Source organism: Vigna radiata, chromosome 11 (genome assembly GCF_000741045.1).
Source record: "Vigna radiata var. radiata cultivar VC1973A chromosome 11, Vradiata_ver6, whole genome shotgun sequence".
NCBI lineage: Eukaryota > Viridiplantae > Streptophyta > Magnoliopsida > Fabales > Fabaceae > Vigna > Vigna radiata.
Window position 1 is genome coordinate 15,124,729 of NC_028361.1, and position 9,826 is coordinate 15,134,554.

Here is a 9,826-nt window from a genome sequence, read left to right on the forward strand (position 1 = left end):
CCTGTAGCCTTTACATGCCAACCCATCTCATTGTGTAACCCACATAACTTTTTTTTTTTTTTTGTTTTAAATAATTGATTGTTTGTAGTATTATTTATTTGTTGCATATAACTAAATATTTTAAGTCATTATTTCATCAATATCATATATTTATAAATACATTATCCCTTTTAATATACTTATAATATACTTCCTTATTTACTTGTAATAAATAACAAATAATTAATCTTTAAGGTTTTCTTTTTTTTTTCTTTTGTAACCGTTATATGTGTAGTAAATATTTGTTTTTAAAAAATACTCAAATTTGGAATTAAAAAAAATTACAAAAGACTTTGTTAATTTTTTTTCTGTCATTTTGTTAAGTTGGCTCGTAAACTATTGTTTATGTGGATGAATTAGACCTCTTAACCCATACATCTTATGCATAATAAACAAAAATGGAGAGGTCAACCGATATTGTCACCATATTAGTACTAATTAAAAATTTCTTATAAACTAAAAATTATAAATATGAAAAAATTATAATATATATTTTATAATTTTAATGGCATTTTTGAAATATTAAAATTCAATTTAGATAAAAATAAAATTTAAAGGTTAAAAGAAATAAATAATCAAGAAGATCAATTAAGTGATACTATGATAAAATTCATTAAACCGTTTTAGAAATATAAGATACTATGTGAATGATAAAACTCATTAAACCATCATTTCAAACTTGAAAGACTTCTGTATTATTTTATAAAATATATACAAAATAAATATAAAATATATCATAAATAAATATCTTAATTTATTAAATATATTAAATATTTTATACGAGTATTTTATTTTTATTTTTAATTTATTTATTTTTTAAAATAGATTTAATCTATATTTTTTATTATAAATAAGGCTAAAAATCTCATCCCTATGTTAAGAGGTGAATTTCTATCTAGTATCCGGTTTTAAAAATGTCTCTATTTTATCCCAAAGTAGTATAAATTGTATCAATTAAGTCCTTTCCGTTAAATTGGTGGAGTTAACTCCGTGTGACGTGACTATGAAATCTAATTTTTTTTCTCTCTCCTCTGTTGTTCCTGCAATGCGCAACTTTTTCTTTCTCTTCTATTTCTAAAGCGGGTAACTTATCATCTTCCACAACATTTGAAACTTCACTAAACGATTCATACTCAATTTCCTCATTACCCTTATCATTTTTTTTCCTCGGGTGCACAAAACTTCTTAGGCAAGAGCTTCTTCACCATCCTCGAGCTCAAACCTTTTGGAACCAAGATTCCACCACGAAACCCGAAACCACATGCCACCCCACGTATTCTAGAAGCAGAACCACAAACGTCGATACGATGATTCCAACGGTGAGCCTCTTCACGCTCGTGACCACAATCAGCACCATCAGAATCTTCACAACTAAAATAACGTTCAAAGAGCACTCCGCGACCTGATCCGAAACCAAAGCGATGACATTGTGTTTAATATGAGGGTTTAGGAGACAAGGATTAGGTTGCGACGGCGGAAGCAATGAACAGTTGGTCGGAGAGGGAGGTGGGAAAGCCAGTCTCGACGACGATGGAGTTGCCTCGCTTTGGTGATTGGAGATCCGCGACGACCAAACCCCAAAAAATTCAAACTTGATAGGTTTTGAATAACAGAAAACCACAAAATGTAAAAGAGGAACAAAAATCCAACAATTATGATATTGTAATGAAAGAAAAAGCTGGTTGTTGTAGGAAGAGTAGAGGAGAGAGAAAAAAATATTAGATTTCATAGCCACGTCACCACGGAGTTAACTCCGTTTATGCAAATTTAACGGAAGGGACTTGATTGATACAATTTATACTACTTTGAGATAAAATAGAGGCATTTTTAAAACCGGGTACTAAACAGAAATTCACCTCTTAACATGGGGACGAAATAAACATTTAAGCTTCTAAATAAAGTATCATCCTACCATACATGTATATTCAACTACAAAAAAACTAATATCAAGGAACTGTCATAAATACAGAACTTTGAGTTTCTTCTCATTTATCACCATACTTTCTTCGACATCACGTTCTCGTTGTTCCTAGCCGTGGTGCTTGGGGTAACGTCTCATCACCTGGTCTTCCTTCCATTTGTTTAGAAAGATGGGAGAGATGAAAACGTGTACTCTCTGTATTCGAAGACAAAGTAACCTCCTAAAGAAAAAGAATAACAGGAAGAAAAAAAATACTTGTTTTCCTCCCTTTCTCATAACGGACTTACAATCATATATATAATCAACCCTTCTAACAATATCCCTAATGGGTAGCAAACGTGCAATACACAACGCAAAAAGTTCTAGAACTTTACTGACTCATTAATTAATAATGGATAAAATCATCCCAGTCTGTAGACTTGTGACTCACACATTTAGGCCTCTCACTGCTAAAAATAATATTGCTTGGAGGGGTTAATGCAACAATACCCTCCCCATGAGATTCAACCTTGTCCTCAAGGTTGTACAAGGATTTCAGCTCATCGTAAATTTCCCAAGAGATGTCATAAGGGGACAAAATCAACCACTAAACCAAAGCAAAGCGGGTTGGTGTGTTATTGACGTCCTCAGTTTTGAAGTCGAGTATAACTAGTGGAATGATGAGGGGGGTGACTACCAATGAAGTTAGGGGGAAGGTGATCAACCTCAACAGGGGAGGATCGACATGTGGCTTCAGACGAGAGCAATGGAAGACATCATGTATTTTGGCATGTGAAGGCAACTCTAATTTATAAGCTACAAGGCCAATGCGCATCAAAACCTTGTATGGACCATAGTAGCATTTGGCTAATTTGTGATACTTGGAACCAGAAAGGGAAGCCTGTTTGTAAGGCTGTAACTTGACATACACCCAAGAACCCACTTCATAAATCATGTCTCTACGATGCTTATCCGCATACTTCTTCATGTGAATCTGTGCTTTGAGTAATTTTTGTTACAGTAGGCGAAAAACCTCCTCACGAGATGACAATGTCTTGTCGACGACGACAATTGATGATGACCCAACAACATAAGAAGGAAAGGAAAGAAGAGGCTTCCCGTAAACAACCTGATATGGGAAAAGACCAAAACAGGAATGAACTAAGGTGTTATAGTTATACTCTGCCCAAGGTAAAAATTTCTACCAAAGAGAAGACTTATGAAAAATGAAAGCCCTTAAATATTGCTCAATAGTCCGGTTCATAAATTGGTCCAAAACCTTAAAGATGGTAGGAAAACGCATGTGGAGTTTAGTGCTACCAAGTTTGAATAAATTGGTCCAAAACCTGCTAAGAAAAATGAGGTCCTTTTCAAACACCATGCTATTTAGAATGCCATGAATTGCAAACCATAAAAACAAATAATTTGGCAACCTTATAAGTAGCGAGGTGGGCAGGTAAAGCACCCAGATGAACCCCTTTAGAAAAACAGTTTACTACCACCAAAATCACAGTGTATCCAAATGAAGGAGGGAAATCCATAGACACATCTTCTCACACATTAGATGGACATAGGAAGAGGAGTCAAAAGCCCTGCTAGTTTCATAGCTTGGTACTTTGTTTGTTGGCAGTACACTATGATACATAGTCGCGAGCATCCTTCTTCATTAAGTCCCAATAAAGATTGGCACTCAGATGTTGCAAGGTCTTAGCGATGTCAGCATGTCCCCCTATATTGGTGCCATGAAACTCTTAGAGTATTGCTGCCTTATAACGAGACTTTGGAGGAAGCCAGATTCTTCCCTTGTACGATAAAAACCCATCAACTTTCTTGTACTCAATAGGGGGAAGGATTTATGTTGTATTTATCCAACATGGCAATGTAAGACGAATCACTTTGAAGCTTCTTCTTCACTTCGTCCAAGAAGACAAACTGAGGAACAATCAATATGAGACAAGAGGCTGAAGTGAGACATTGTGATCGAGACAAAGCATTGACCACAACATTCATGTTTCCTGGTTTGTATTGAATTTCGTAATCATATCCTACCAACTTCGAAAAATAATGTTGTTGATCAAGGGACTGGATCACTTGTGACATTAATACCTTCAAACTCTTTTGGTCCGTTTAAATTACAAAAAAATGGCCAAGAAGGTATTGTCGCCAACGCCTGACGACGCTAGTAATAGCATGAAGCTCCCTAAGATATGCAGAAGCACGAGCCATCCGAGGAAAAAATACCTTACTAAAGTAAGCGATGGGGTGGCCTCCCTATAAAAGGACCACACCCATGGCCATGCCCGAAGCATTAGTTAGCATAAGAAACAATTCAGAAAAATTGGGAAATGCTAGAACCAGAGTTGTTGTCATTGCCTTCTTCAATGCATCAAAGGCATCCTGTGCTGCATGTGACCGATGAAAATTATCCTTCTTAACCAACTTGGTGAGAGAGGTGCAATGGAAGCATAACCTTTCACAAATTTTCGATAAAACCCGGTTAGCCCAAGAAACTCACTAAGCCCTTTAACATATGTAGGAATTGGCCAATCAAGCACAATTGAAATCTTTAATGGATCAGGTGATACTCCGTCATCAGAGACAATATGACCCAAATAAGTGATCTTAGGTCGTCCAAACTCTCACTTTTGAGGTTTCAAGAAAAACTTGTGCTTTGATGATACAGAGAAAACCTGTTGTAAATGGGAAACATGATCAGATAAAGAGGCACTATTAACTAATATGTCATTGAAAAAAATCACAAATCGATGTAATTAACCAAGGGCAAAATATGTCATTCATGATGGATTGAAACGTTGAAAGGGTGTTACATAACCTGAAAGGCATGACACAATATTCGTAATGAACATCGTGAGTTCGAAAGGTAGTTTTGCGAGTGTCCTCGGGGTTTAAGTGGATATGATGAAACCTGGAAGTCATATCAAGCTTGAAAAAACACTGAGCATGACCTAATTCATCAAGAAGTTCATCCATCATAGGCATTGGGAAACAATCCTTTACTGTGATGGCATTGAGGGCCTGATAATCAACACACATATATGCCAAGAGCCATTTTTCTTCTTCAGTAGTAAGACCGAAGAAGAGAAGGGATTGCCACTTGGCTGTATCCACCCATTGGATAATAGCTTAGAGACTTGAGCTTCAATCTCAATTTTCTTGGATTGTGGGTAGCGGTGGGGTCGAACATTGACCGGGGAAGAATTTGGGAGTAAAGGGAATGAAGTGTGTTGGGGAAAACCGACAAGTGTACCGAGTCGCATAAGTAATATAAAATGGTAAGACCAAGTATCATATCCCAGAGGACTTAAAAATAGGATTAATTAAGACTTAAAAATAAAAAGAGATTATGGTTTGTTTTGTAAAGAAAATAAAATAAAACAAAGTAAATGTGATCAATGGCAAAAGAGCACAAAGATGAATGAAGGTTGATTAATATGAGATGAATATGTTGTTGGGGTTAGATTTCACCAAGTTTCCTCTCATGTATATAAGAATTCCTCTTTATTCATTAATGCCAACGTCCCTCACTAAAATACTTAAACCCGATCCCTCAGTCAATAAGTCTGTCCCTAATTACCAGTTCATACAATTCCTAACATTCCTGGTAAAAAGATGTGAAGATCAAGAGGTTAAGACAGCCAAAGACTCATACCCTCATCCCTGAGCAATATAACCCTTTAGGAGTAATTTAACAAGGACTTGAATTGTAAGGAACCTCCCAGCACTCATGCAAATCGCAGATCATGTTATTGTATAAGCAAGCATTAAGAACAAATAAATTTCTCTAACAATTAATGAAATAAAGCATATTGAATTAAGAACAAATTCAAATACATGAGAGTTTACAAGGTTACATCATTCCTCAACAAGAAATAGAAATTAGTTCCCCATAGACATGGGGGACCCTTATGAATAATGGAAGAAAGAAAGTGAGAATGGAAGACTAAGAATTGGCTAGGAGTGTATTGTATGCTCTCTTATGCCAGGGATGCAAAATCTAGAGTCCCAGGGTCCTTTAAATAGTGCCAGAAGTGTCCCAAATTGCGACCCGGTCCAAAAGAATCAAATCAGAGCAGAAACAGGGCCCGATCCAGGTCAATTCACGCTCAAGCATCGAATAGGGCTCGCTCAAGCGTGGATCAAGGCTCATGTTGCGCTTGGGCGCCAGTTTTCCTCGCCCAGGCTTCGAGTGTCTGTCGCCCGGGCGCTGGATCCGTCGCCCGGGCGATGAGTGATGATTTGTATTCGCAAATTTTCCGTTCTGCTCGCCTAGTGCTCGCTTGGGCTTCGGGTTTTCTCCTTTCTTGGTGCCTTTTTGACCCCTTTTGAGCTCCATCTTCATGGCTTTTTTACTTCCTCTTCCAATATTACTTCAATTTCTATTAAAACAAGAGGAATTTGTTAGAAAACAATCAAGATCAACCTCAACTCTCTTATTCGCACAATTTATTGAAAACCTATGAGTTCAAGCAAAATTCTAAGTCAACAAGGGTGCTTTTAGTACCAAAATCATATGTCAAATAACGGTATTTTAATCCATTATCAAAGTGATCAGAAAACCTTTTGGGAGGGATAGAAGAAGGTTCAGTAAATAGGAAGTGGTATTTGTGTAGTAAAAGTTGGAGTGGAGTGTGTTTGTGTGAGAGGGTAGGGAGAGACAATGGTGTGATAGGTTGACTTGTGACTCTAAGGGAGAAGAATTGAGTTGTAGTGTCTGAATGAAGGACTCTTTTTAATTGGTGAATAGAAATGGGTTTCAAAGGGGAAGTAATCTGACCTTTTAACATAATTAGGATGGTTAAACTTATAGTAAGGGTTCATGAGAACTAGACCCAGTTGTTTCAGCCATTGGGCCCCTAAGACAATGTCAGACCCAGTCATTCCCAATATGTATAAGTCCACCTTAAAAACATGCCCATGTATAGGCAATTCAACCCATGTACATAATTCAGTGCATAATAGAACTTCGCCGCTCCCCACCATAACTTTCAAAACTGGAATTGAGCTGCGAGATAGGCCCAAAAAAGTAGCCACCATTTCTAGGATGAAATTATGAGTACTTCCCCCATCCACTAAAACTTGTACCTGAAATTAGCCCACCTAACCTAAGACTCGAAGCATTTTGGGAGCCCCGAGGCCTGACAAGGCATTCAAGCTAAGTTGGGATGGATTCGGGTTATTAGTGGTAAGGGGTACTGCAGGAGATGATGGGTTGGGTTCCACAATTGAAGCATGCAAAGAAGAATTGTCTGAGTCATCATCCTCTCCAACAACCAACATGTAACGTGTTGGGAAACGATGGTTGCGTGAAAATGTTTGGTCGCAATTGAAACAAAAACAACACTCACATCGATCAGCCATCTCCGCCTCGGTTAATTGTTTAAAGCGCGTGCGCGGAGGAGGAGAAGGTAGAATAGGTGGCAATTGCTTCAGAGGAACTAAAGGAACCAAAGATGGAGAGAACGAACGGGTCACCAACGACAACGGTCCAGGAAGACCAGTACGCGAACGAACTAGAGTCAGATCATGGAACTTTTCCTCATGAAGGTGAGCTAACCCAGAAGGTTGAGAGAGTGCTTGAGGCTGTTGAGAAAACACCTTACAACAGATTTCAAGTTTTAACCCAGATAAAGCAACTCAAAAGAAATTGGGGTTGCAACCCAACAATCTGGTTAGCAAGAGCCTTAAACTCGCTCAAATAAACAACAACATAGGAGGTTTGAGTTAGCTTGAAAAGCTTACCCCGAGGATCATTGAAGGCAATGGGTGCGAAACGGGTCTCTAAAGCTTGCAGTAATTGTGGCCATGAGTGAATCTGTCCATTGCGGTACATCCACTAAAACCACGTAAGAGCAGGACCGTTAAGGTAGAAATACACAACGACGATTCGTTCTTCCTTCGATGTGGAATGATAGTAAAAAAACTGAGAGATCTTGAAGATCCAACCATGGGTCAGAACCATCAAAGCGGGGAACATCTAGCTTGAGAAAATGGCAATGAGAGGAATGGTTATTAGGTGAGGAAAATAGGGGAGGAAAAGGAGGTGGAGAAGGGGGGCGGTTTTCAAAGACTAAGAGTAGAAGATTCATGTCATCCATTTTGGAGATGAAAAGAAACATGTTATGAAGCATCTCATCCATTTTTTCTAACTGAGTTTTACAAACAGATTCACTCATGGTGGAGAGAAAACAACAAGAGCACCAAAAATGTTGAGTTAAGTGTGTACTCTCTGTATTTAAGGATAGAGAAACCTCCTAAAGAAAGAGAAGAGTAGGAAGAGAAAATACATTTTTTCATCCCTTTCTCATAACAGACTAACAATCATATATACAATCAACCCTTCTAATAATATTCCCTAATGAATAATAAATATGCAGTACACAACGTAAAAAGTTCTAAAACTCTGCTAACTCATTAATTAATAGTGGATAAAATTATCTCTTGTGACTCACAAGTTTCGGCCTCTCCCTGCTAATAATAGTATTGCTTGGAGGGGTTACTACAAGACTTTGATCCCTCCAAGCTTCCAAGAGCCAGAAGGCCCAAGAACCAGCAGATAAAGGTTCGCATGATGCTTCCCATGAGCATTATTCGATGCAATACTTGTGGCAATTACATCTACAAAGGCACCAAAGTTCAATTCCAGAAAAGATGTTATTGGCCAGACGTAGCTTGGAATTCAAATATTCAGATTCTATTTTAAATGCACCAAGTGTTCAGCTGAAATTACCATGAAGACTGATCCACAAAATTCAGATTATATTGTTGAATCCGGTGCAACCAGAAATTTTGAACCTTGGCGTGTAGAAGAGGGATACTGAAGAGATGGGAGATGCTATGAAATCATTGGAAAATAGAACCTTGGATTCTAAAAGGAAGATGGACATCCTAGATGCATTGAATGAGATGAAATCAATGAAGTCTAGGCATGCAACTGTTTCTGCTGATGAAATGCTGGAGGCTCTGCAGCGCACAGCAGCTGATAAGGAGAAAAGGCTGGAAGAAGAAGATGAAGTAATGATAATTCAGGAGGTTATGTCAAAAGAATTCGTGATGGAGATATTGAAGCCGAGGAACAATTAGATCAGCTTTCACATGGACATAGCAAAACAAATTATACTATGAAGAAGCAAAAGATGTCTGTAGATCATCCAAGCAAACCAACTGACACTTTGGTGAGAATTTCTGTCCTTAAGAAATCATATGGTGATTGTAAGTTGTAGAATGGAACAATAGGGCAATGTTTGACTGATTTCGTGTGTCAATTTTTCTTACTTTATTTCAAAGTTAAAATTTAATTATGATTATTATTATTATTATTGCTTATAAAAATACATGCGAATATATCTTTCTATATATAATGTATTTATCTTTTTTATAACACTAAAAAATAATAAAATATAATTATAAAAATAAATATAAATAATTTTTATAATTTTATTGTAAATAGTTTTATTTATTTTTTAGACAATTTTGTTATTATAAATAGTTATTTTAAATTTAAAAAATATTAAATTCAAAAATATCAAATAAAAAATATTTAAATTATAAAAAACCCATTTAAAAGATAAAATTGATAAAATTATTATTTAGAGGATAAAATTGAAGACAAAATATATATAGAATTCCCTTAATATAATAGTATAAATAGTTATTTTACTTTAAAAAAGATTAAATTAAAAAACACGTTAAATAAAAAAATAATTAAATTTGAAAATGTAACATCCAAATAAATGTATAACAAAAACTATAATTTATTTTAGGAGTTAACATAATCATAACAAAGAACAGTAAGAAGTAAGCAATCGGTGCGGGAAGAAAGGTGAAACATCACATAAGATTAAAACTGTACAGGAAAAGTAAGTCAGA

General features: G+C 36.4%; 1 pseudogene; it reads left to right on the forward strand.

The window, feature by feature from the left end:
* Positions 1-7,947: 7,947 nt before the first annotated feature.
* LOC106776807 lies at positions 7,948-9,180 on the forward strand (annotated as a pseudogene).
* The last annotated feature ends 646 nt before the right edge of the window (positions 9,181-9,826 follow it).